General features: G+C 37.6%; 1 protein-coding gene and 1 non-coding gene across 3 annotated transcripts in view; both read right to left on the bottom strand.

Annotated features, from left to right (window-relative positions):
* Garem1 (GRB2 associated regulator of MAPK1 subtype 1) overlaps positions 1-27,549 on the bottom strand; it is a 192,735-nt gene that overhangs the window by 152,952 nt on the left and 12,234 nt on the right. The gene's annotated exons all lie outside the window — the stretch shown is intronic.
* On the bottom strand, positions 3,984-4,057 carry Trnaa-ugc (transfer RNA alanine (anticodon UGC)). The gene has a single exon. It is a non-coding gene; the product is annotated as a tRNA-Ala (tRNA).

Here is a 27,549-nt window from a genome sequence, read left to right as displayed (position 1 = left end):
CACTGGTTATTACAAACTTATTCCTCACAGGTCATCTGAGTGATATTCAAACTCAATTTAGTGGTTTTGGAGCTAATGGGCTACCTCTTAGGATTATTTCTCTCACGAGAATCATATATAAATAGTTCACAAACAACCTCAGCATTTTGGACAACGATGTTCACCACCCAAAATGACTGTGATCAATAGTCAAGACGGAATCTTTCCAGCCAAACAAATCCTTTCTTCAGCTACAGCCACAGAGTCATCTCAAAGGAAGGGCGGCAGGCCATTCGGAATTCTGTTGCTGGCATGATACTTTTCAACCCCGTAACAGAATATTTCAAACTTTAAAAGTGAATTCAAGCTGTGAAGATAGGAAGTGAGAAAAGCCAGAGAGCACTTCAGTTAGCCAGCTGCGTTTCTGGCTTAGGTCTTTGATAACATTTTAATTTAAGCTGACCAAGGACATTTTTACTTCTCCACTGAAAAGCAGTGACCAAGTAGAGGTGAACTTTATTCTAAATGAATAGCCTTTCCAGCGCACCCCTTCCTAAAGCAGAAGAGGAATGACATTCTTCTATTTTAACTGTTATTGATCTAGATTTTACATGCAAGACAGCGAAACCAGACAAATACCTGCCCACATTCTGTACTACAGAGATTAGCTAACAGAGTCGAAAAAGACTGGAAGTCATGGTTTGTCATGGACAATCCAATGACATGAAACTGAAGTAATGATATGGTAACAACTGGATTTCTAACCTCATGAAACACAATGGCTGTCCTATGAATTTTTTAAAAGTCTTGTCCTTTAAAGTTATCAAGCATATTGTATGTCAAATGCCCTGAAATAATCACCAATCCAAAACTAAAATATTGCTCACATGTTACTACTCTGGTACTGCAGAAAAGAACAGATAACAGTTATTGATGCATAGGGTCAAAGGTGGTAAGTGGAGGAAATGATATTGAAATACAACTTTGCATATTGCCAGATGCAAAAATGGGATCCAAGAATCATGTTAGGCCATACTGGTGCTTCCAAGTATCTTAAAGCTGTGAAATCCAACTTTTATAATACCACACTGTCTTACCAAATGAATCTAGCTATATTGCAAATTATAAACATAATACAAATATATTACAAATGAATGGCTTACGCAAATACACCAAAAGGGGTGGAAGGAGCAGATGCACAATAGCTTGAAAATAGTGTTTCTGACTTGACACAATAGTGCTAACAAGAAAAAGACCTGTATAGAAATACTGGATTCTGGTTGCTAATTTTGATTCTCACAGGAGTATGGGTCCATAAACCCATGGTCTGTATACACTATGGTTGAACAAACAAGCAAATATATTGAAAGCAAGGGGGTCTCAGTCTGGCTCAGACTCTCAGGTTAGTCATAGCCTGTCCAGGAATAGCCTACCCACCCTGTGACTCCACCTAATGCTGTTATAAATTCTGGATAGAATGCATGCAGCAGCATTCTGAGAATTCTAAGAAATAAGCAGTAGCAGGCAGAACAGGGAATAGGACAAGAATATGAGGAAGTGGAATATGAGGAAGCAGAACATCAGAAGCTTCAAGCAATCCAGTGCAGTGGTGGTGGTGGCAACAGCTGGACAGCTACCCCAAACCCTACAGAGGCCAGAAAGAAGCAGAACAACATTTTTCAAGTCCTAAAAGAAAAGCTCTATCAACTCAGAATTCTATGTCCAGTGAAAATATCTCTGAAAAATAAAGGTAAACCCCAAACATTCTAAAATAAAGAAAAATTAAGGAAAAAAAAAAACCACCAAATCTGTCACCATTAGATCTGCTCTAAAAGAAATACTAGAGAAAATTCCACAGGCAGAACTTTCTGGGAATAGGAGGAATGAAGAAAGAACAACAGAAATAGTAAATATTTGGGTAATTAAAAATAACATTCTTCTCTTAATTTCTTCAAAATCTATATGATAGCTCAAAGCAAAAATTATACAATGCCTTGTCAATGTATGTAAGATGCTACTAAAAGAGTGATTTGAAGGAAACTTATAATGTTCAATGCTGGTATCATAAAAGTGGACAGGCTCAAATCAACAGTCTAATCTTCTACCTTAAGAAACTGAAAAAATAAAAGCAAAACAAACCCAAGCAATCAGGAAAAAAGCACAATAATCGGAGCACAATTTCTTCTTAAGTTTTAAAAAGTCAGAAATGAGAAATCAAAATTAAACAGACAATAGAGGAAGAATTCAATCACATCTGAAATGAGCTATTTGAAAAGACAGTAAAATTGGTAAATCTCTAGCCAAACTAAAGAAGAACAATACAGAAATCACAAAAACTGTCCATACCAGAAGCAATATCACCACAGATCCAACAGACACGAAAAGGAAACAATACTGAGAACAACCCAAGACGTATAAATCCAATAATTTATATCATTCAGATAAAAGGACCAATTTCTTCAAAATCACAAACTGCCAAACTCACTGAAGAGGAGATAATCTAAATAGTCCTTTATTAAGGAAATTAAATTTATAACTAGAAACCCTTCCCTTAAAAGAGAACTCCTAAAGCCCAGACAGTTTCACTGGCATATGCTACCAAATGTTGAAAGAAGAAATAACACCATTCCATTTAATCTCTTCTGGAAAATATAAGAGAAAGGGATAATTCCTGACTCATTCTCTGGGGCAAGCATTACCATACTACCAAAACCAAAGGCAGGAACAGGAAAAAAGAATTAGAGTAACATCCCTCATAAACCTAGAGGAAAAAAATCCTCAACAAAATATTAGTAGTAATATACCACTTCCAAAAGGAGTTTATTCCAGGAATTCAGTTTGGTTCAATATTTGAAACATAAATTAACATAATCAACAACATCAATAAAATAAAACACAAAACTCCACAAATGACCATATCAACAGACATAGAAAGAGTACTTCACAAAATTCAACATCCATTCATGATAAAAATTTTTAGCAAACTGGGAAGAGAAGACGATTTTCTAATCCGCTGAAGGTCATATGCCAAAAAACCAGAGTTACCATTCTACTTTGGGATAAGAGAATGAAAAATTTCCCCTTTAGTTCAAGAAAGTGGCAAGGATATCCATTCTTTCTATTCCTATACAAAATAATTCTGGAAGTTCTATCTACTGCAATAAAGGCAAGAAAAACAAATCAAGAACTTACAGATTGGAAAAGAAGAAATAGAAATTCTTCCTATTTGCAGGAATATCCACATAGAAAATCCTACAGAATCTACTACGTAGTTTCTAAAACTAACAAGATTTGCAAGGCTGAAGAATATAAAGATGATTCACCAGAGTTGAGCAGATTCTATATATTAGCCATAAATAACTGGACACTAATTTTAAAATATAGTACCATTTATAACAATCCAAAAAATACTGAAGTATAAATCTAACAAAGCAGGTACTGAGTCTGTGTGCTGAAAATGACAAAATCTTTGAAAGAAATCAAAAGATGTAAAAGACACAGCATGTGTATGGACTGGAAGCTCATTATAGTTAAAATGTCAATGCTTCCCAAATGATTTCCAGATTTAATGTAATCACAATATCCTGGTGGTTTTTTTTTAATTATTAATATGTACAGGGGAAAGCAAGGTTACTAGGATTGCCAAACTATTTGAGTAAAGTTGGAGGACCTGTACTCTCTAATTTTAAGACTGCGTCGTACTGGTGAATAAGTGACCTAAAGATCAGGGGAATAGAACAGAGAATCCAAAAATGGATTCCTCCAATTATGATCGATTGATTTTTGATAACAAAAGCCAGTATCTTGTCAGAAAAAGAAGTAACCAATATGCAACCAATAAGCAAAGGAGGGGATAAAATAAATCTTCTTATGGTAGATATAAATCATTTATATATCACAAATTCCTAAGTTCATACACACATAGATGGATTAAAAAAACAGAGATGATCTATATATAAGTTTGTAATTATACATACATATATTTTTCTTTTCTTTTTTTTTTTTTGTGGTACTGGGGATTGAACCCAGGGCCTTATGCATGCAAGGCAAGCACTCTACCAACTGAGCTATATCCCCAGCCTCACCCATATATTTCTTATCTCTGCTAAGGGGTCTAGAAACAGTTTTGCTTCTGGAGCAACCATCACTCCTAAGGCCAGGATCTTCATTACAAGGAATCAGGGCTCGCTGGAGAAGTGGTTGATTTCAGGACCAGGCTGGGGAAAACAGAAAGTGAGCCTGGAGCATCTGTTTTCAGAAAACAAGAAAGAACATTTTAAAAAGAAAAACGATGGAGGCCCATTGAAAGATACAGAAACCAAAAGGAGAGATTCCTGGGGAAAAGCTGGAACAAAGTAAACAGGGATAATACTGGATTAAAAACCCAAAGAATAACACAAATATTCATGAGTCATTCTGATAAAAATTAATGATAGCAAATAAATAAGTATGGGAGGAAAAAATCTTCCTTACAGAATTTCTAATTAATAAATGTAGAAAGAATGAGAGAAACAGAAAATTGCCGTCAGGACAGCACCATAAGGTTGTTACAGGCAAGATCCACAAATCAGTGTTCAAATAAGTGAGCAAAGTTTTAGGAGCAATGGCATATATTTATGCATAGTCTCCAAGTATCCCCCCCATATTTATTAATTACAAAGGAAACATAGTTATTTTACAATGGCAAAATCTGGCAGAGACCATCTTGACCAAGACATCAAGGTTATCATCACTACTAATAAGCTATACCAGGGCTGGGTTTGGCTTGTGGCTCAGTGGTAGAGTGCTTGCCTGGCATACGGGAGGCCCTGGGTTCGAGTCTCAGCACTGCATAAAAATAAATAAAGGCCCATTGATCACTAAAAAAAATATTTTTAAAAAATAAGCTATACTGACATAACTCTAAGAAGAGCCTATCAGCTCACCTCTGCAACCCTTCCTAAAAATGCACAACCTCAATGCCATTAAGAGAAAACATCAGACACACCCAAGTTGAAGGATGTTCTACACAATAAATGACTTGAATTATTCCAAAGTTTCAAGGTCATAAAAGACAAGAAGACAGAAGAACTGCCATAAAATAAGAGAAGACTAGGAGGTAGGACAAGGGAACGCAACGATTGAAATCCTAGAATAGAGAACGGACAGTAGTGAAGAGTTCTGAAACTGAAAGGAAGTCCTCAGTTTAATAGTAATGAAGTAAGAAAAACAACTTAAAATGAGAAGAGGACGTATATATATATATATATATATATATATATATGTTCTTTTAACCTGAAAGAAGCTTCAGATTAACACCTGGCCTAAAATTCTGGCTATAAAAGTTTACAAAATTAAAAGCAAGGCCTCTGACTGCAGGCAAACATCAGTGTTCCTTCATCTGCTCGTAATTAACCTGGTGAAGCAGCTAAAGTCAGACGTCATTTCAGCCTCATTCTTAGGGGCGGGCCTTCATGCATGGCCCCAGTCATCCTAGCTGCTTCCCATGAAGTTTATTTTTAAGTGAAAGTAAAGCAGAATAACAGTTTAAGAAAAATAGCTTATTCTGATTTGATCATTTCAGATTTTAAACTGATAAAAATCACAAGGGTGAGAGGTTTATTTACTCTGAATGCACCTATTATGACTGTGGGATGCTCACAGGGTGGCGATTCCGGAGACAGAGAAAACAGTTTTGAATCCTAGTCCTCCCCTAACTTTAGCTGTGGGACCTTACACAAGCTTGATCCTTTAAGTCAACAGATGCAAACCCTACTTTTATGGTTATCCCAGAATTAGCTGAGAAACTACATGTACAACTTCTAACCCAGGATCTGCACAGGATGAGCCTTTAATACATGGGTTGAGAGAAAGCAAGTATATCATGTGCTTATTCAATTCACATGCAGATTTTAAACCTCTGAGTGCTGATAGGTAATCATGAAAATGACAAAAAAAAAAAAAAAAAAAAAAAAAAAAAAAAGCTGGGCAACAAACAAGTCTAAGCAACCAAAGCAGTGTTACCATGAAAAGAGCACCAGGCAGGCCAGCAAACAGGAGTGTGAGCGGTATTTCCACTTTCAGTCAGCAGTGACCCAGAACCCTGCATCCCTACCTGTCTGCATCCCTACCTGCTTCCTCCTGCTGACCCTTCTGTCACAGGAAAGGGACAGCATGAGATCATCTTGGTGCTTTCCTTCCAGCTCCAAGGTTCAGAGAGGCTGGCATGCCAAACTGTACTGGGTACTTGAGAAAGAGCTGAATAAAAAAGTCATAAAGGGAGAGAAATTGGGACTGCAATTAGTTCTACAACAGAGAAGAGGGAAATAAAGAAGGCAACCTGATGATCTCTCCCAAATGCTTTGGTGTCTACAATTTCCGGACCAGAGATGCATGCCAGTAGAAACCAACTTTCACTTTCAAATGGTTAAAGTTCAAGAACTGAACACCAGAGATGATGAACGTCAAAGGACAATGATTAAACCCCTGCCACAGGCTGCCAGGCTAGATATCCCGGAGGCAGCCAAGGTAGATCCACCTCGGGGAGCAGTGACAGATTTTCCTGTAGACGGACAGCATACTAGGAGGCTTCCAGACCCAAGAAGACAGGAAAACAATGAAATTTTAGTCACTCTTTCTACTTTCTTCTTAAAAGTCCAATGTAGGAAACAGCAAGTGGACATTTTAAAGAATGTCTCCCTATTCAATTATTCAGAAACGCACGTTGACGCAACTCCTACACTCTTTGCATACTTAAACTGGGCAAACTGGTGCTTACCCAAAGCAGCAATACCTTCGTGTTTCATCTAAAAACAGTTGAACTGGCCTCTTGAAAGTGGTGAGCTAATGTCTAATAGTTCAAAATAAGCAAACCCCAGAACTTTCAGCTGCTATTTCTACTCTCAGCAAAAATATAAGGAAGAAGGCCTCCAACATACAAGTAAACAGATAAACGTAAGAGGCTTTATCTGGCAGAGAAGGCATGTTTGCTCTGGTTTAAGGCTAAGCTCCCATGCAAGCAGCAGACTCCGGATCACTGTGAATTACAGCTTCAATCCGTGAACTTCCTTCCACAGGTCTTGCTAAGCCCTCACACTTTCCTCACCTTGGCTGCCTGCCTGACTCCTGGATGACAGCTAGCCTCTTCCCGCCGCCCCTTCTGCCTAGGGCAGCTGCAGCCAGATCAAAATGACTCTTTGCTGGGCAGGCTATGAATACCAGGAACTGCTGAGAACAGGAGGACATGGAGTCAGACGCATGATAGTCCTCCCTTCTTTCCAGACCCGGTGAAGAAAGAGAGTCAACAACAAAAGCATATCAAATCCTCATTCTGATCAATTAACACCTAAACCCCCAAACCAGGAACTCTGGCTCATTTACAAGTTTATAACAGGACTTAACTTTTACTTCTATCTCTGGGCAATTACCTAACCTTAAAGGTAGATGAAATTCTACCTTTAAGATGAAAGCTATAATACTGCTTCTTTCCAAGAACGCTTTCAAGATTATATATGATTGTCAATAAATATTTTAAGGAACTGTCAGTGAAGCAGTGTTTAACTTCTCATGGTGGCTAATTTGGAAGCATGGGGTCCCCCAAGCATGTTTCAGGGACTGAAGGAAGGTGGGAGGGGATGGAAAGAGAAGAAAGTCCAGCTTTGACTTCTGTCCCTCCACATACTCCCATGAGCAAGACTATTATTTGCAAGACCAAGAGCTTAAACAACCTGATTTCAGAAGATTCTCACAGCTTTCTGGGGATAGATACTTTTGCCCCTGTTTGATAGACATCAAAACTGAGTTTGTGGAGGCTTTGCCAGGCGCTGGGAGGCAGGCCAGTGGGATTCTAAAGCCTACTTTCCTGGCCCTATAGTTACATCTTCTGTTATTTAACATGAGGAATTCTTTCCCCCAAAAAAAACATGGGGGTGGGGGACAGAATTACATGAAAATAAGAATTTTGGTTCTATGCTAGGCTGATATCAGATAAGCATAAAATTGGCTTGGGAAAAAAGCGCAAAGAAGGCAAACCTCATAAGGAGAAACTTTGTCACTGCTGAGGTCAACTGACTTCTGATAAGATAATGCATCTTTCCAGAGGTTTCTCCCATCCTATAAAACCTCTCCAGTAGAAAAGGATCCAGCGGATTTATAATCCTGCAAGTTGGCTCTTATCCTGGGTCACTTCTGGATAAAATGAAATGGAGAAAGCAGATGAAATGTTCTGGTTGCAAAACTAACAAAATGACCAAGTGACCTTTAAAAAATTGTTTTTAAACTTTAAAAAAGTACAGAGTTACTTCTTGATAGGAATACTGGAAGTCAGTAGTTGACACAGCTGAGCAGGGGTAATGTTGGAGAGAGCAGCCTTACCACCCATTGGTCCCAGCCACCTCCCTGTAGATTCTATCAGCCACCAATCTCCACTCTGGAAAATGCATGTGTACACACACACACATGCGCACATGCACACATACACACCACACCTATATTTACACTCCAGTAAAGTTCTATGCAGAAGAAGATACTTCCTGTCCTCCCTCCGGCTACAAGACTCCCAGGCTACATTCCTCCAATAAGGAAGGAAGCAGCTCAAGAAATTCTCTGATCTTTGCTGTCCCGTCAGCATGGGCCACCTGATGCAGTTTCTGCATGTCTGTTCTACTCTCCTCTGCTTCTACCCAGTTCCCTACTTACTGATGATATCGGTCATTTGTTTACTTACTAATTAATTTAACACAAATAGTAGTCACCAGTATATCACTGTTTTAGAAGCTCTATAGATATTAACAAATTGAACTAAAAAACCTGACATGAAAACTATCATCCTTACTTTTTTTTGCATGAGGAAACTGAGGTTCAGAGAAGTCAGGTAGCTTGTGAAATCACAGAGCTTCGACATGGCTACAAAGGGCTTTTGGCACCTCTCTACCTCAGGGTACTCTAGCTTCAAATTCCAGGACTATTGATATATCCAAGTTCAAATTCTCAAGAGAGAATTAACCAAGCAGTCCTATTTCATACTATGATTAGCACAGTGCTTGTACTCTGTTATCATTACTAATCATGAGCACGAGCACATTCAGGAACTGTTAACCATGAGCGCTTACAGGTGATGAAGTTCAGAATTCTGGGCTTTTGATTTTGTTTCTTCCTTTACTATTACAGTCATAGTAAATAGTACTTTACTATTATAGTACTCTGTTTTGGTTCCATGATGAATCTCCAAAATTGGGCTGTATCTCACAATCACTGCTGGCCTAATGCAGTGGTAATGATCCTCATTGCCTCTGTGTGCCCATTAGCACTTGTGGAAGGGGTGTCAGACACTTGGAAGAAAATCCTGAGAAAACAGTGGCATTCCTAAGACATGCTGTATCAACAATTCTCTTGATGGAACAGAAGACCATACTGTGTTGGAAAACATGGACCTCTACAGCGGAATGGGAAAGTATAGCAGAAAACATAGCTAGGAACATAAAGCAGCCTTTGAAACACCTATTTCATGTAGACATTCCTATTATACGAGCCCTAGAGTGAAGATCTATGTATAAATAAGTCTAGAAGTCTCAGAGAGCTAATTATTTAACGTGTAGAAAATAAAAGCTTAGGTAATTAAAAGCACCATAGTGTATTTGGCATCTTTTTTGTTTGTTTGTTTGTTTGTTGGCTATATATAAAATAATAGTGTCTGTTAAACTGATGCTTTCTTCAGACTTAATAAAATAGAATTTAGCATCAAAACTAGTAGACGCTGTCTCTGGAACTCAAGCACCACCAGGAATATAGCTTCCGCATTTTCTTTGAGAGGGAAAAGATCCTCTAAAATTTCACATAGGAATTTGGATTCTGCATGGACGGCCAGCTAGACTCCAAAAGCAACCAAGTTCTTGGCCAAGTGCGGATGACAACCCGACTTAACTGAGCTGCAGATGTGAAGACTGAGTGACCTACCCGACAAAGCACTTGCCTGGTTGACAGTGAATGCTCAACAACTGTGAGCCAGTCCTCATCGACAACCATCCAGAAGGCACAGCTTTCGACTATGGACCGTCAAAACAGCAGAGGAGTAAAGCTGCTACCTACGGTGCTTAGGCACACAACCAGGACTGCCTCCGTGACCCATGCCTCTCTGCTCTCCCAGACACAACATCTTTTAAACATGCAGAAGCATCCCCTCATACCCAGAAACAAAAGCAGCCCTACTACAGTTTTACTTCCCCTCTTCTGCAATCAGATCTGAATCTGAAAGGGCTCCTTCTTTAGACACAATCCAACCCACTCGGCAATCTCTCCACACACAGCCCACCCTTCCCACCCGCACAGAAAGAAAAGTGCTCTTAAAAATTGCACTGGAGAAACAATGTGCCAATATTTTTGCTTGCATTCCAAAATACAGCAAACTTCCTGTCCCTGCTGCAGCCAACCCAGCCCCCCAGAAGGTCACAGTGGAGACACTTGAAGCAATTCACAACCAGCCCCAGAATGTAGCCCCCTGTGGCTGAAAGCTGCTTCTGTCATATTCCAGGCAGGTGCAAATTGCCATTTCTCTTTGCAGAAGAAATCCTTCTGAAGTACTAGAAGCTCTGCCAAATACTAAATTACTGAGCTGCTACATGAAAATCATTATTGATCTACCTTTGAAAAATAAAATTTATACTGAAAATCCATTGTTCTATTTATTACCGCTAAGTAAACTATTTTATGGTTTTATGTAAAGTCCACTGCCACAATGGCAGTATCTGTCACATAATTCTCAACTTTTACATTCATCACCATCAAGTGCGTGAAACTACATTATTTGTAACAAAATAATTTTTAACAATCTGAACAGCTAAGTATACCAAAATAATAACTAAGAATAGAAACCAATTTATGTGACTTCAATGTAAAAAAGTCCATTTCAGTTTCTTACTCAACCTGGGATGTGTTCAGGGAACGGCAGTTCTTTGAAATACAAAGCATATTTTAAGGAATTATGACATCTTTAAGTTTAAAACACGCTGTTTATGAATGGAGCAGTGTCACTGAATGCTGAACTAAGCATGTGAAAGACCAGGGAGAGCATCCAGTTTTAATGAAAAATTTAAAAATAGGTGACTTTATAATAAAACTGTCCAGCACATTGCCTGAGGAGAATAGACTGAGAAGCTGCACATTAGACTCTGGTATAGATGTTAATCTTCAGCACCAACAGCATATGGGATGCGATGGTTTCCAAATCACCTGCACATCTTAAGCTTTTGCCCTCTAGTCAGTAGCTTTATTCATTGTGCAGATAAGAGGCTGTTGGGAAGAGAGATGCCTTCATTGAAAGATCCCAAACAAATGTTCTCAGAAAATGAAGATATTGTTCTAGAACAGAGACCAACTGTTCAGGTTAACAGAGCAAGAGCCTTCAGTAGTACACTGACTTGTATTTGCTACTGTAAAAAGGAACATGTGTATTCTTCAACTCACAATAGCACTGGGTTAAAAAAAAAATTGAAATTAATAACTCTGTCAGTAACTAGATTCCCCCTAAATGATCAAACACAAAAAGAGTGAAAAACAGCTTTTTAAAAAACTTTTTAATTCATGTGGTTGAAACACTCGAAATACTTTAAAAATAAAATAGAAAATACAAATAACTCATCACCAAACAGTAATCTTTATAAAAAATCAATGTGAAATAGAACAATGTGAAAGCCAAAACTATACAACTCTTAGAAGAAAGCCTAGTTAAAGTAAAGCTTTGTGACCTCAGATATAGCAATGGTTCTCTTTTTATGTAGGACACCAAAACATAAGCAAGATTAAAAAAATAATAATAGGTAAGTTGACTGTGTCAAAATTTAAAAATTTTAAAAATTTTAGGCTTCAAAGGATATCATCAAAAAGTGAAAAGTTAACCCAGTATTTGTCACATAATTCTCAGCTTTTACATTCACCACCCAAAAAGTGTGAAACTACATTATTTGTAACAAAATAATTTTTAACAACCTGAATAGCTAAGTATACAACAGGAGAAAATATTTACAAAACATTTATCTGACAAAGGGCTTGTCTCTAGAATGTACTACAATCCCTAACAAATCACAATAAAAAGGTAGATAACCCAATTTAAAGATGTGCAATATGAATAAACGTTTCTCCAAAGAAGATACACAAATGGCAACATGCAAATGAGAAGATGCTCAACACCATCAGTCATTACAGAAAAGCAATAAAACCCACCATGAGATGCTACTTCACACTTACTGGGACAACTGTAGTAAAAACAAGAGACAATAGGCATGTGTAGAAATGGGAACCTTCATATATGATTGGTGGGAATATAAAAAAGTTAAGACACAGTGGTAGTTTCTCAACATAGTTAACTATTAATCATAGTTATTATGACCCAGAAATTCCTACCAGTGTATCTAAGAGATATGAAAACAGATGTCCACACAATACTTTGTACATAAATGTTCATATTAGCAGCACTGGTAACAGCCAAAGGTGGAAAACAACCCTAATACCCAATAACTGCTGAATGGAAGAACAAATAGGTTAGATCCATGTAGTAGAACATTATTCAGCCAGGAAAAGGAATGAAGTATTGTGATAAGCCACACACGATGAACCTTGAAAACATTTGGCTCAAGTGAACCAAGACCAGTAATAAAAGGACAAAAATGTTATGATCCCGTTTACAGAAAATGTCCAGGATACACAAAGGCATATATAGAGAAAAAAGATTGGTGGTTACCAGGCAGTAGGGAAGGGGGAAATGAGAAATAACTGGAAATAAATACTTATGCTAGTGATAAAAATATTCTGTAATTAGTAATAATAGTTGTATAAAAATGTGCACATACTAAAACCTACTGAATTGTGCATTTAAAAGAATGAATTTGTGGTTTATGAATTATTCCTCAATAAAGCTGCTCATAAAAATAATGTTTAAGCTACTGTGTGTTAAATATCATGGACCTCAGAGTTAGGGGTCTCAAGTCCTGGCATGTCTTTTCCCAAAAACTGTGGTTCTTCAGCTTTAGTTTCCACGAATATGTATGTTATCTACTTGGCTTGTGTGCTATCATACAAGGCTTTCTCTGACTTCAGTGAGGTGAGTTTATGATCACGCCAGACAGAAGATATCAAAACACAGCAACAATCCCACTACATATTTGAGAAACAATAGAAATTTCACATTCTGTGCTGGTTTAGGTAGTCATCACATGAGACATAATCATCAAGAGAGTTAATACCTCCAAAAAATAAAAAGAACTGCAGGAAAACCAATTGAACCAGGCCAACCTGGAATCTCCAACACTCAGTAGTGCCAGGTCCTACCCCAACTCTTTTCAACCAGCCCAGATGAATTAACTCAGCACTGGAAAAGGGATCATCTCTTCTTCTAGATGAGTTGGTTCAAAAACTTACACATTGAATGCATATATTGTTACGGCACAAACATTTGAAAGGGTAGGACTTTCAAAGATGAATAGAAGACTACATGTGGATAGAAAGTATTTGAGAGACAAAGGAAAACACAGCTGGCCCTCTTCACCTGCTCAATCTTCTCTGTCCTTCAAGACTCAGCACAGTAACTCTTCCCCCTGGAAGCTTATCCCACCTCCCTTCCCAGGCAGTCCGGATCTGTGGCTGGCCTGCCATTTCAGAACGTGTGTCCGTGCCCACAGATATGCACAGGTAGATGAAAATGTCATCCACCTGGGGGGATCTCCACCATCCTGATGCTCACCAACAACTTCAGCTCACTAGGTCCAACCTCACCATCTTATTTCTCTGCTACCCACTGCAAAATTGCCCTTTGACTCCTCATTTTAGAAAAGGACATCACCATCTCTAAGAATAATGGATACAGGTGGAAAAATTCGACACATCTGTAAAACAATGAATAACAGAACTGTTAAAAGACATACAGCTTTTGTTCAGGATCAGACACATGAAAAATCCAGATAACTGCTATAGAGCCTTCTAGAATAGAATTTATTCATAAGTCCCATACCTGTGAGCTATGTGTAAAATAGCTCATCAGAAATGCTGCCACTCAAAGAGAGTGTGGGAGGAATAGATGAACTCTAGATAAGGCAGAGAGGGGTGGGAGGGGAAGAGAGGGGGCACAGGGTTAGAAATGATGGTGGAATGTGATGGACATTATTATCCAAAGTATATGTAGGAAGACATGAGTTGATGTAGATATACTTTGTATACAACCAGAGATATGAAAAATTGTGCTCTATATGTGTAATAAGAATTGTAATGCATTCCACTGTCAATAAGAATTGTAAAGCATTCCACTGTCATATATAAAAAGAAAAAGAAAAAAGAAATGCTGCCACTCAAACAGGGTGTTATATTCCCTCAGAGCCCTATTCACATTATTATTTGGAGAGAGAAAAGAAACTGAATAGCATAAGTGAAAAAAAATCTTGTCAAAATTATTGCATATGACAATATTTAGAATTCATAAATTAACAATTTCTTGTCATTGAAAACAAACCAGAAATCTTCTGATGAAAAATGACTATGCCTAGATGAACGGCTGAAGCTTCCGTGTCCTTGTTCAAACAGCCAAAGTTCCAAGTGTAAATACGATTCAGTTGGTTTTGCAGAATTCTAAAACTCAATTAATCATCTCACTGTAGCATGACAAATTATTCCTACTTCTTAAACAGTTTAAAATCTCTATAGTAAATCACAAACATTTAATTAGCATATATAACAACTCCAGAATCAAACCACATGGTATTAAGCTAAATTCATCTTTCTAGAAAAAAAAATAAGGCAATAGCAGCATGATAGAAATTACTCTCACAAATTATGACTTCAGTAGCAAAATCATGTTATTCCAGGAAATGTGATGTTAAGGTAAGATGTATGCGGCTTTTCAACAGAAACGCTCTTAATTTTAAATGATCTTCTGCCACAAGGGTACTACAGCCTTCAAATTAATTTAAATAACAGATGGGGACTCTGAAACAAGGATACACAGAGCTGTGTGGCAGAAATCTCTAATGACATAAACACTGTAGCAATTACTTCTTTTAAAGTGTAGGGAGTTTTGATCACTAATACAAAGTAAATGGTAACCAAAATATTCTCTCCATTTCTTGGACAGATACTTCCTCATTGTGTGTATGTGCAAATAGTTCACCATGGTTCCATCATTCAAGGCTATTTGCTATAACAAAATTTTATTTGTGCAAACCAAGAGTCCCGGTGTTCATCTCCATGTTATTTTATTTAGTCATCACAGTGAAACAAGGAGGGAGGTACTATCTCCACCTATAAACAGAAGGCCCCTATAAGGTGTCACCCAAACTAGGGCATTTCCAAGAATGGTAGGAGAGCTCCAGGAAAAATGACACTAGGACCAGCAGTGCAAACAGGGGATCCCGGGATTCCCCATATGATGAAATAAGTTCAGAAAAGTTCCTTAATCTCTCAAGTTCACACACAGGGACAGGAGGGAAATGGACATCTGCCTGCAATTCAAAACAATAAAACAACTTCCCAGACACACAAAAACCAGGAGGAAGCTGGTGAATGTAGTACCAGTGTCTCTTTCTTTCACATTTGGCCACAACTGTCGGCTCATTGATGGAATTTGTATGAAGCTTCCTGAACTGATTATTACTGCTTCTTCCATGGACGACTTTTCCCAAATCCTCTTCCAATCCCTTAATTATTCTAGCTTAAAAAAAAAAAAAGGTGGGGGTTAAATTTTCAAGGCACTGAGAAGATAAAACTGAGTAGAACAGAAACAGAAAAATTCAGCTAAGCCCTGGTGAGTGTTATCAGGCACAACCTCCAAACAGTAACTGGGCAGCAGTATCTTATTAAGGGACATTTACTGTATATATCAATCCAGCAGGCTCAACTGCCACGGCCATCAATGGCCCTGATTGTACTGTATACACAGAGAACACTAACTGCATGGGACTTCACTGCTTTTAAAACTATATAGGCTATTCCTATCACAAGCACACACAAACAGCAGTTACAACTGCTTCACAGCAACTCTCACCGTCTAATTTACATTCAGAAGAAAGCTGTGAGTGGATTTCTGATAATTCCTTTACTTTTACTACACAAATTATCTCCCATGGCTTAAGCTAAAGAATCTCTGAATAAAATATTTCCTATTGCTAAATTTAAGACCAACTTTTTTTTCTGGTTGGAAAAAAAATGTGTGTCGATACACAAACACACTTTTGTGTGTGTGCATGCACATATATTATTATATATGTGTATGTATGTATATATATATAATAAAGATATCAGTTAACTTACCTATATAAAAGTATTCAACTAAATTGTTTTCAAATTTCATCTTTGCATATTTAAAGCTTATTAAACAAAACACTCATCAAATAAATATCTAAATAATGGTCTTATTGATATCTGATATAAACTCCCTCACTCCATATTATAAACAAATTTCCTTGGCTTTGTAGAAAAGTTAAGCCTCACAAATACAGACCTTTTTTTTTTTTTTTTGGTGCTAGAGCTTGAATCCTGTCTCATGCATGCTAAACATGCACTCAACCACTGAGCTGAAAACAGACATAATGCAACTTTTTCTTTTCTTACATCAATACAACGGCACCATCTAGAAAACTGTACCATATTTGTTTCACAGAAAAGCAATAAATGATGAATAATTATCTCTCTTGATTGGTATAAATTCAATTTTCCTTCTTAAATCTTTCAAATCTACTGGAACAGTTGTTAAAAATGATGTAACTCTAATAGTAAAACATAAAGTGCTAAATTTAAAAATCTCTAAGACCTTACATATCACAAGCATGTTCACAATTTACTTCTACAGACAGCTCTTAGTCACACTAATGAAAGGATGTACCATGGATGACCCAAGAAACCACATAATTTGAAGTTCTGTTGTTGAAATTCATTTTATGTTATTACTGGAGTGGTTTTGGCTTTCTGGCTCTATGCTTTGTAGGGTTACATTGAATAATTTAGTTTGTAACAGCTAAGAATACTGTGAGAAGTCACCAGAGAGCCTGGTCTGGGATGAAAAATATGGTATTTCACAGATAATAAGGACACAGATAATAAGGAATTGCCATACTGTATTTCTAAAGAGTTTTATTCTGGGATCTCTCTTGCCCCATTTTCTTTGAGTTCATTTATTAATGAGCATACATGAGTCTCATTTAAATCCACACTGGTTAACTTTGCAGGTTTACAGACATCTAACTTTCATCCATGTAAATGAACACTGGTCTTCAAGGACACTGGTTAAGAACAGATGGTTTAAGATGAAGATTGGTGCACTTCTTTTAAGTGCAAGACAGTCAAGATTTTAGGCTTGGGGGGGGGGGCGGCGGTTACACAATTTCTGTCACGTCTATTCGCTTCAGCTATTATAGTACAAAAGCTGCTATAGACAGTATGTGAACCAATGGGTGTGCTATTTTCTGATAAAATTTTACTTCACCAGGCAGCGGGCCAGATTTGGCCCATGAGCCATAGGTACCAACTCTGATTCAAGGTAAACTCATTGCTGTTTGTGGGAGTGGGGGGAAGTCTTGAACCAAGTGACAACAGATTTGTGTGAACTGGAGAAACCTCTCACTTCCTATTCCAGGGCACTATCACCTTACCCACATACTTCACCCCCACAAAAATAATCACTTCTGTTTAATAAACTGAAGATTTTAATGTAAAACAATAAAGTTAAAATAAATAGTGTGTTTCTTTCCATTCTTACTAATATCTGCAATTTTATTTTGTTGCCTGGTGCTTTGTCCCATGCAACGTCAGACACCCCAGCCCTGGAGAAGGTCTGACTAGAGATCTGAACACCAGAAGCAGAGGTATACTCAAAAGAAGGCTGCAGTTTCTTCAAGTCCCATTCCAAGGTAAAAAAGTGTATTACTATACACACAGGTTTGTGTGCAGAAATATCATATATATAATGTATATATATATATATATATATATTATATGTGTGTGTATATATATATATATATATATGGACAATTTGGGAATAAGTGTTTTAAAAGTCAAGAGAGAAAAACAAACTATTCTTATTTTGCTGTTATATGTCACTTTTACCCCTATTACTGGTAAGAATAGGGTGGGGAAAGACATGAGCATTTCAAATAAGACACCCACCTCAGTTAGGAATCTCCAGGGTCCACACTTTAGTTCCTGTCCTCTAGAAACAATTCTGAGTGGGCCTTGTGCTCTCTTTACTTTAATCAGTGGGATCAGGTCTATCCTTGGTACCTGTGCCTAAGAGGTTCACTTTTTTAAAAAAGATGGTTGAGGGGGAGGGGCTGGGGATGGGGCTGGGGCTGGGGCTGAGTGGTACAGCGCTTGCCTAACGTGTGAGGCCCTGGGTTCAATTCTCAGCACCGCATAAAATAAATTAATAAATAAAGATTTTTTTTTAAAAAAAAAGGATTAATAATCTGTCCAAAAAATAAAGATGGTTGACAAACGATGTTCTTGCTTTGTAATGTGCAATGCACATGGGGAAAGACTCTTGGTTGTTTGGAGACTTGGGAGAGGCTCTAAAACTGCCTCTGGCTGCTGGCTGCCACTTGTCCACTCCCCGACCTTGAGCGTATTCTTCTTCTGCCAAGGGTATTATGAGGAGTAAATGAGACAATGTATATAAAGTGATGTGCAAGAGCCAGCACCATTATTAATTCTCAACAAACCTAACTATAATTATCATCCAGGAGTAAACATCCCTGGCTTTATTTGCAGAATATGAAACAGTTAGTAGTTTTACATGCCTGTGTCAAGAAGTTAAAACTAGCTTCCTATTTAGAAAGTAGTAATAATAATAATAATAACAATGCATGGATGGTATAGTACTATCAAAAAAAAAAAAGAAAGAAAGAAATTTAATGTTGTCTTGACCAGGAAAACAAGAATTACCATTTGTACCATTCCTGCTATTATTATGCTGCAAAATCTTCAACAAAGAGAATGAAGGCATGCATTAAACCAGGTTTTCATTTTCAATGATACATATACAATCGTGGAGAGAAGAGAGTTTATTTTGGATAATCACTGAAGTCCATGCGAAACATTTGAAAAGTGAGTAATTTTGGTATAGACACATTGAGGACAGGCTGGCAAAAGTCTAAGACCCTTTAAAGAGAATGAAGAACAGAAAACACAAGTCTCCTTCCGTATGGGGAAAACTGTTATTAACTACCTCCCTTTGCCAGTAATTGAAACTATAAAAAGAACATCATTACAGCAAGACCGAGCTGATCCTGCTGTCTGAGGCACAGTCAGAAAAAATTTAAAGGTATGCTAATTTTCGGAGTACTCAGCAACCTTGGCATCAATCAACTTATAACTGATCTTCTGTTTCAACTACAATGGCTATTCTACGCAATATGTTTTCTTGCCTGCTGAGTCAGAGAACTGGTAGAAATCCTACTGCAAAATCTAAGGACCACCTTTTAAACTACTAAATGCAAGTCAGCAAATTTAGTCTTAAAAAAAGTTAAATTCTATTTAGGTACTTAATTGAACCTCTATGGTAACCATTAAATTAAATTTAAGTAATAACTAGCTGCTTAAAAAATATATATGGTTTAAGGGCTGCAACATTTGTACCCACAAACTTATTAACCTTGATCTTTTCCCATCAATAGCACTGGCTCTAATCCCTAATGTTATTCACTTGATATATAACTATGACACCAATCTCCCAACACTATTTCTCTAGCCCTGAATTCTCTCAAGATGCAAGATTTCTAACTCCTTCTGGAAAGAATTCTCTTTCAAAACCCCCAACATATCCATATATTATGCCACCTTCCCACACCTGTCACCAGAGTAGTCAGTGGATTCATAAGGTAGGTATGGATAAGGAATTCTCCACCAACAACCACATGTAAGGGAGATCTGAAGAGCACCACTTATAGGCAGCATTTTTTTAAAAAAATTAATTAACTTACTTTTTCTAACTAGGTATATATGACAGCAGAATGCATTTTGATTTGTTGTACATAATCGCAACACAACTTTTCATTTTTTCTGGTTGTACACGATGTAGCGTTGCACCATATGTGCAGTCATACACACATATGGTAATGATGTGCCTAGGGTAATGATGTCCATCTCATTCCACCATCTTTCCTGCTCCCATAAGCCCTCACCCATTCTCCTCCCCTTTGCCCAAAGTTCCTCCATTTTTCCCATGCCCCCCACCCCCGCCATTATGGATCAGCATCTTAAGGGGCCAGTGGATGATTTGCCATGATACTCCAATCCTTCTCCTTCCTCAGTAAACATGGATGGACGCGCAGTTATGGGTCCCACAGTGGGAGGAAGGATGACAGAGGGCAGAGACACTCTCATCCCCCAGCCAACCAGTGATGAACACATAGTACAAGAAGAGAATAAATCTTTACTTTTTTAAAAAAATTAATGTATTTATGGGGTTGAGGATCAAACTGAAAAATTGTGCATGCTGAACAAGAAGCTACATCCCAAGCCTAACCTTTGTGGTTTTAAAAAACTGACATTTTGGAGTTGTTACAGTGCCAAATCTGGCCCACCTTGACTTTACACTTCCTTGCAACCTGCTTTTCCATGTGTGTTCTTATTTCTGATAAGGGCACTGGCACCTAACCTGGTCACCTCAGCACTAGTTGATGCTTCCTTCTTTGTTATATACAAATCCAATCATCAGTCCTGGAAATCTCTCCTTCCCATAGCTCCTCCTCTTCTACATTCCCACCTTTAGTTTTGGCTAGAGGCCTCCTTCTCCTCGATTATAACCCCATAGCTTCAAAAACTGTCTTTCCTATTCCATTTTTTCTCTATTCTAAATGATCTTCTGAAAGGACACTAGAGTAATCCTTGTAAAAAATAAACCTAGGCCTTTCCCACATTTAAAGGCCTTCAACATTTTCTGACTGTTTAAATGAACATCTGAGGAGCATCCCTGTAAGTGGACAGTGGACGATGTGCCTGGGAACAAAAATGAGCCATTTACCGGCATACTCATCTTCACCCACAGCGCTGTGAGCCGGCTACCTATAGAATGCATTGCTCAATACTGCTTTTAGTAAAATACTGAAATATGTGAAATGATTCACTTTTTAAAAATATTTTTTGTAGTTGTAGATGGACACATTACCTTTATTTTATTTTTATTTTTATGTGGTGCTAAGGGTTGAACCCAGTGCCTCACTCATGCTAAACAGGTGTTCTACCACTGAGCTAGAGCCCCAGCCCGAAATAATTCATTCTTTTTTTAATATTTATTTTTTAGTTGTAGGTGGACACACTATCTTTATTTCATTTTTATATGGTGCTGAGGCTCGATCCCAGTGCCTCACGTGTGCTAGGCAAGCGCTCTACCACTGAGCCACCATCCCAGCCCTAATTCATTCTTAATATGAAAACAGATTCAAGTTTCTCCATGAAAGCCTGATACACAGTCACATTCTGACTTGTTTTCTTGATGAGGACAGAAACATGATGGTTATCATGGGCTGGGGAAGGATGGATACACAGCCCAAGATTTTACATTGAGCCTCTCCTGAGACTGCTACTGATATGAGTAACTTATATATTATTAGAATACGCATCATTGTAAGGTTTGTTATTTATTAATTTTTATACTGGAGTTTATAAAAATTTGGGACCCAGTGGATTCTGTTGTGATCTATTCTGTTAGAACATTCTGTTATTTGTATCCTGGAAGGGGACCAAAGGTTAAGGGCTACCAGTGTAGCCATGGGATAAAGGTCAATCTTCAGTATTCTATGGTTCTACAAAATCTGCTTCTAACTTGCCTTTTGGGCCTCATTCCCTATTTCCACCCCCACATTCCGTTGTTCTGGATGTTCCAAACCTCTGTTGGGAATACCATTCTCCCTCTTCCAAACCCAGAAAAAATTCTACTTGTACTTGAACTTGAATGACCAACTCAGTAGTCAATTAGTGTTTTCTGTGAAAAACTGCCCCAAGAGTTCTTGGCAAGGTTAACTGACCTATAGGATGGAGCATTTCCATGCTTATCACATGATAACTGTCTAAGAATCTGGGCTTATGAACTCCTTGAGAATCAGGACTGTTTATTTGTCTTTGTGTTCCTAGCTCTTGGTATTGTGCTTCTGAGACAGCAAGCTCATGTTCCGTTGTTCTAAATGAATGGCATTGTGAAACCACATACCACACTCCCACTTATCCATCAGCCTATTGATGGATGCTAAGAGAAACTTTTTATTTTTTAATCCAGAGGATGTAGTTCTATATTTATAACTTCCATTTTTCAAAAATATCTGGCATTTTACTTAATTATAGGCTAGCAAAATGTGTGTGTGTATGTGTGTGTGTTTGTGCAGTAGTTTCCTGTGGGTGATATAATAAATGAACACACAATAAGTAGCTAAAAACAATAGAAATTTATTCTCTCTCAGTTCTGGAGGCCTATGCTTCTTCGGAAGTCTCTACAGGAGATTCTGTTCCCTGCTTCTTTGGGCTTCTGATGGCTCCAGGTAAACCTCAGCTTAGAGCTGCACCACTCCAATCTCTGCCTCCCCGGTCACACTGCCTATTCCTATCTCAGATCTCCCTCTGCCCTTCTCTTATAAAAAGACACCTGCCATGCATTTACAGCCCATTCAGGGAATCCAGAACAATCTCATTTCAAATCTGTTAGTTACATCTGCAAAGACCTTTTCCAAATAAAGTGACATTCACAGGTTCCAGGGATTTGTACACGGACATCTCCTTGGGCAGCAGGGGCGAGGAGACACACACAACCATTCAACCCACTACACTACATGTGTTTGTATATTGTATATCATGCCCCCACCCCTCAAAAAAAAAAAAAGCCTTTAAGGCTCTACTGAACACCTACATGTTGCCAAGGTAATGCAATTTGAAAACCATCTTGGGTCCTGGGGACACTTGAGACAAACATGAAAGACACAATCCCAGCCTTTAGAGGGGTCAAAGTTACTGAGGAAACAGAATTAAGTTATTCTTTGAATTTGGAAAATGTAGCACAGAAAATCATAACGTTTGTATACAACAAATAACCTAACCTAATCTGTGAGTGAGGAATGCATCATGTTGCTTCATGAGTAACCCAGCAGCGCTAGAAAGTCAGCCTTAGTTCACTGTAACGAACACCTGAGAAAATCAATTCATACAGGTAAAAGGTTGACTTTGGCTTATAATTTGGGAGGTTCCAGTCCATAACTAGTTGACCCTATTGCATTTTGGGGCCTGTGAGCACATCAGGGCAGAAGCACATGACAAGAGTAAAACCATTCACTTTGTGGACAGAAATCAACAAAGAGAAAAAGGAAGAGACCAGGGTCCCAAATCCCCCTCCAAGGGCACAGACCCAATGACCTGAAGACTTCTCCTGAGGCCCCTCTTCTCATGTTTCTACCACTTCCCAACTGTGCCAAGATGAGGATCCACCTTTAATACATGAGCCTTTGAGGGATGTTCCAGATGCAAACTGTAGCGTTCTTCATTAGAGATGGATGTTTCAGGGAATATTCCTTGACTTTCAGTTTAGATTATCTCCCATCTTGCACTGGGACATTCACTAATACTCCTTGTCTCACTTGTTTGCTTTGTACATAGGATTATTTGGCTCAAAGATATCCCATGAATGGACCATAATTCATGTACTTAGGATGCTTTTGATTAAATGGTAGTCAAATCCCAATGATCTACCAGCAAAATTTTAACACTGTTGGCTTCACCCAGCCTCAGAATGTTTCAACTTCTTTCCATCCATCGGTAAGTTTTAAAGAAAAACATACTCTTGTCTATGAGTTTCTTCTAAATTTGAGATACTTTGAAAACTAAAAGTCTTAGAAAGAAGCTAAGTCCCCAGAGCTAAAGCAGGAAGAAGTGGTTGCTAGATTCATTACTTCTTTCCTTGCCCAGAACCTGCTACTAGGTCAAGGGGAAGAAGAGAGCGTGTGCAAACCTGTGTGTAAGCCAGAGTATCCTGATAACACTGTGGAACAGTCAGACAAGATTTCTGATCCCTCTGGGGGAGCAGAGTACCAGACCTGTGAAACCTACAACAGAAAGAGAAGACGGGATCCCTGTTCTCAGACAAATCTAAGAAGAGAATAAAACTTTTAAATACCCTCTATTCCAACCTGATAAAGTTCCTCAGGGGATCCAGGATTGAGGTTCAGTTGTAACTTTACACAAGGATCACGTCGTACACAAAGTCTCAAAAAAGAATCTATGTGTTCTCCTCTCATTCTTCTATTTATGCACACACTCTGGGTTTTGAAATTAAGATCGACAGTCCACATTGCCCTACATTTTTTCTAGAAAGTTTTAATTCTGGTCCTTATGTGTAAGATTAAAAGGAATCAGGAAGACAATGCTATCAAAGAGTTTGGAAGAGGTAAACAAAATGTAAGAGAAACTTAAGTCTTCAAAAGTAGATAACAGGTCATTATGGGATTTTAAAGAAATAGACACATTTATAAAATAAGAATAGTGCATGAAAATATGTATGGGGAAAATAATGGGGAAATACACTTTTAATTAAGTAACCTAAAATCGAGTATGACTGCAAATCCTTCTTAAATTCTGAATCTCTCCCCACCATACACACACACACATACACACACACACACACACACACACACACACACAAAGTATAACAACTTAATAAAGTATCAATTTTAAAACAAATTCTTCCCTGGAGAAAACTGTTTGCCAAAGCATCTGGACTATGCTTCTAGAAGGCATTTAACAAGTTACTATCACTTCTAAATATCACCAGGGTAGCTCTGCTTCAAAAGGAATTTCATTTTTCTTTAAAAAAAACAGACCACGGGTCTCCCATGGCCACTGGAAAAGAAGAGTAAGTCAAGACAAGGGGCAGTTCTAGCTATAACTTCTCTTCTTTGGGGAATAAAAGAATTGTTTTCAGGGGCTGGGGTGGTGGCCCAGTGGTGGCGCACTCGTCTGGCATATGTGAGGCACTAGGTTCAATCCTCAGTACCACATAAAAATGAATAAATAAGTAAAATAAAGGTATTGTGTCCATCTAAAATTTAAAAAAAAATTTTTTTTTAAAGAATTGTTTTAAGACTTCACTAATCTTATGTGTTCTTAGAACACAGCCAAAAGCATATCCCAGAAAGACAGGTGTGGCTCAAGTATATTTTTCTACTGTTAAAGAGCAAAATAAATTTGACAAAGATAGTTCATATCAGCAGTAACAGACTTTTGAATAAATGGGCGGGTACAACAGCAGCCTGCAAGAAAATACAAAGCTTGCATCATATGCAAAAATTAATTAATTCCAGATGGACTAAAGACAAATTTAAAAAAGTTGTAAATCTTCCTAGACATTCTAAAATACTACACGTACAACCTAAGAGAAAGGAGATTCTTCTTAACCAAGACTGAAAACAGGAAAAAGAAACTTTGTCCACAAGAAAATTGAAAAATCTTAAATGGAAAAATACAACATAAATAAAATGAATAAACAAAATAAATGTAAACAAGGGGAAATATCTCCATAATATACAAATAGCATCTAGAAACTGATGAGAACAAGCCAACAATAGAAAAAACAAAGAACATGATTTTAATTCGCTTCTTAAAAAGCAGCAAAATGTTACTAATAGCTATATGCATTTGCCAGACGCCATCTTGACTTGTTTACAGACCCTAACAACGCAAAATAACAATAAGCAATAAGATCTCACTTCATAACCATTAAGCTGACATACATATGTATGTGCGTATATAATAACTGTGCTTGACACAAATTTTGAAGATACAGTATTTTCATATTTCTTAAAACAAATGAGAATTGTTATGGACTTTTTAGATTACATCTTGGCAATTAATTACACTCTGTAAACTGAATTTTGAATGGGACACGAGATTAATTAAAAAAAAAACATCTTAATTTTGCATATGGGATTAAAAGAATCAGGAAGGCAATGCCATCAAAGATGGTTTTGGGGAGAAGTTAACAATATTAGCTAGAAAATGCAAATTCTAGGGTAACAATGAACAAATTAATGACATTATATATGGTGAGGTTTAAGGAGGTATAACTCAACAAAAATCAATAACTAGAAATAAAAGAATGAGCATTTCTACGTTACATAGTATTAATGCAATTGTTAAAAAAAAATGAGTATGTATGATACCAGATGATTTACAAAGATTCCCATGAGTGACATGAGAATTCAAAAAGTATTTGTAATACAACCCAATTTTATTTAATAATAATAGAATTCTGTAGGTGTCTCTTTACACATATGAAATGCCAATGTAAAATAAATACAGAGGAAATATGAGAACTATGTGCTGATTGTTGAAGTAGATTATGTGGGTAGGCAGGATGGTCAGGGGGAGGGAAGGGTTTGATATAAGGGGAGAGAGATGTTTTTAAAATAGCTAAAATGACTCATTTATGTAAAAGTTTAAATATGTATGTGTATGAGTAAGGAATGCATCAAAATGTTAGATAGTGCTTATCTTAAGATGGTGGGGACTTCAATTACCTCACTGTTTATATGTTTCTATATCCATATTCTTCGTAGGGAATACATTATGCTTCATAGGGAATACAATAGTTTTGTTTTATTGTGACACTTAAAACAATTAGGTGGATTATAATCAGTGCACAGTCTCCTCCCATCTCTTCTAGCTGCCAGTTAGCCTGAAACTCTCCTCTGATATGACGCAGTGTTTTTCACCTGTATGCTCTCTACTCAGATAAATATCTTTCGGTGGAGTCAAAGAAGAAGGAGACAGACTGGGAGTTAGAGCAAGCACAACTCACAAGTTACCTGATCTCCTTACTGGGAAGTTAATTTGAGGCTTTTTCTTTGGCACTAGAAGATACCCTGAAAGTTATCTTATACTTCACTTTCAGCAACTGTCACCTCGACACTGATAAATACAACTATTTATAGAGTCTTTAGGTGCTAAATTGGCAGACTGATAATGTATTTTATTTCCCATCAATCACTGGCTTTACATTCAGAGAGAATTAAACTGGTCTCTTCTTTCCATACCTGTCTCCCTACCTAATCACTGCAGTGAACTCAACACTTGCACTGTTATTCAACAGAAGAAATGAAATGACATCTGAATCATCACATTTGCTCCTATGGGTCTTGAAATGATCTCAGGATTCCTATTATTTATCTACTAGAGTCAAGACTCAATTTCTAAGCTTCAATACATTGTGAAGTTGCTCTAGTCTGTCTCATTGAACTGTCCCACACACAGCACTTCAGGGTATGTTAGAGATTACATAAAAAAAGAATTCAAGGGCTGGGGTTGTAGCTCAGTGGTAGAGCACTTGGCTGGTATGTGTGAGGGAGGCCCTGGGTTTGATCCTCAGTGCCACATAAAAAGATAAATAAATAAAATAAAGGTATCGTGTCCATCTCTACAAGTAAAAAAATATTTTTTTAAAAAATTCAAACTTTTTATCAACTTGTCAACTGCATTTAGTCTTTAAAGTCAGAGTAATGAATCTAATCTGTCATCTTAGTTTTATGCAATCCACAGGAATTTACCAACAATAAAGCATCTGCAGAAAAACTCTTTGACTCCAACAAA

The sequence above is a fragment of the Urocitellus parryii genome, chromosome 13, assembly GCF_045843805.1.
Source record: "Urocitellus parryii isolate mUroPar1 chromosome 13, mUroPar1.hap1, whole genome shotgun sequence".
Taxonomy (NCBI): Eukaryota; Metazoa; Chordata; class Mammalia; order Rodentia; family Sciuridae; genus Urocitellus; species Urocitellus parryii.
This window is presented reverse-complemented; position numbering and strand designations above follow the sequence as displayed.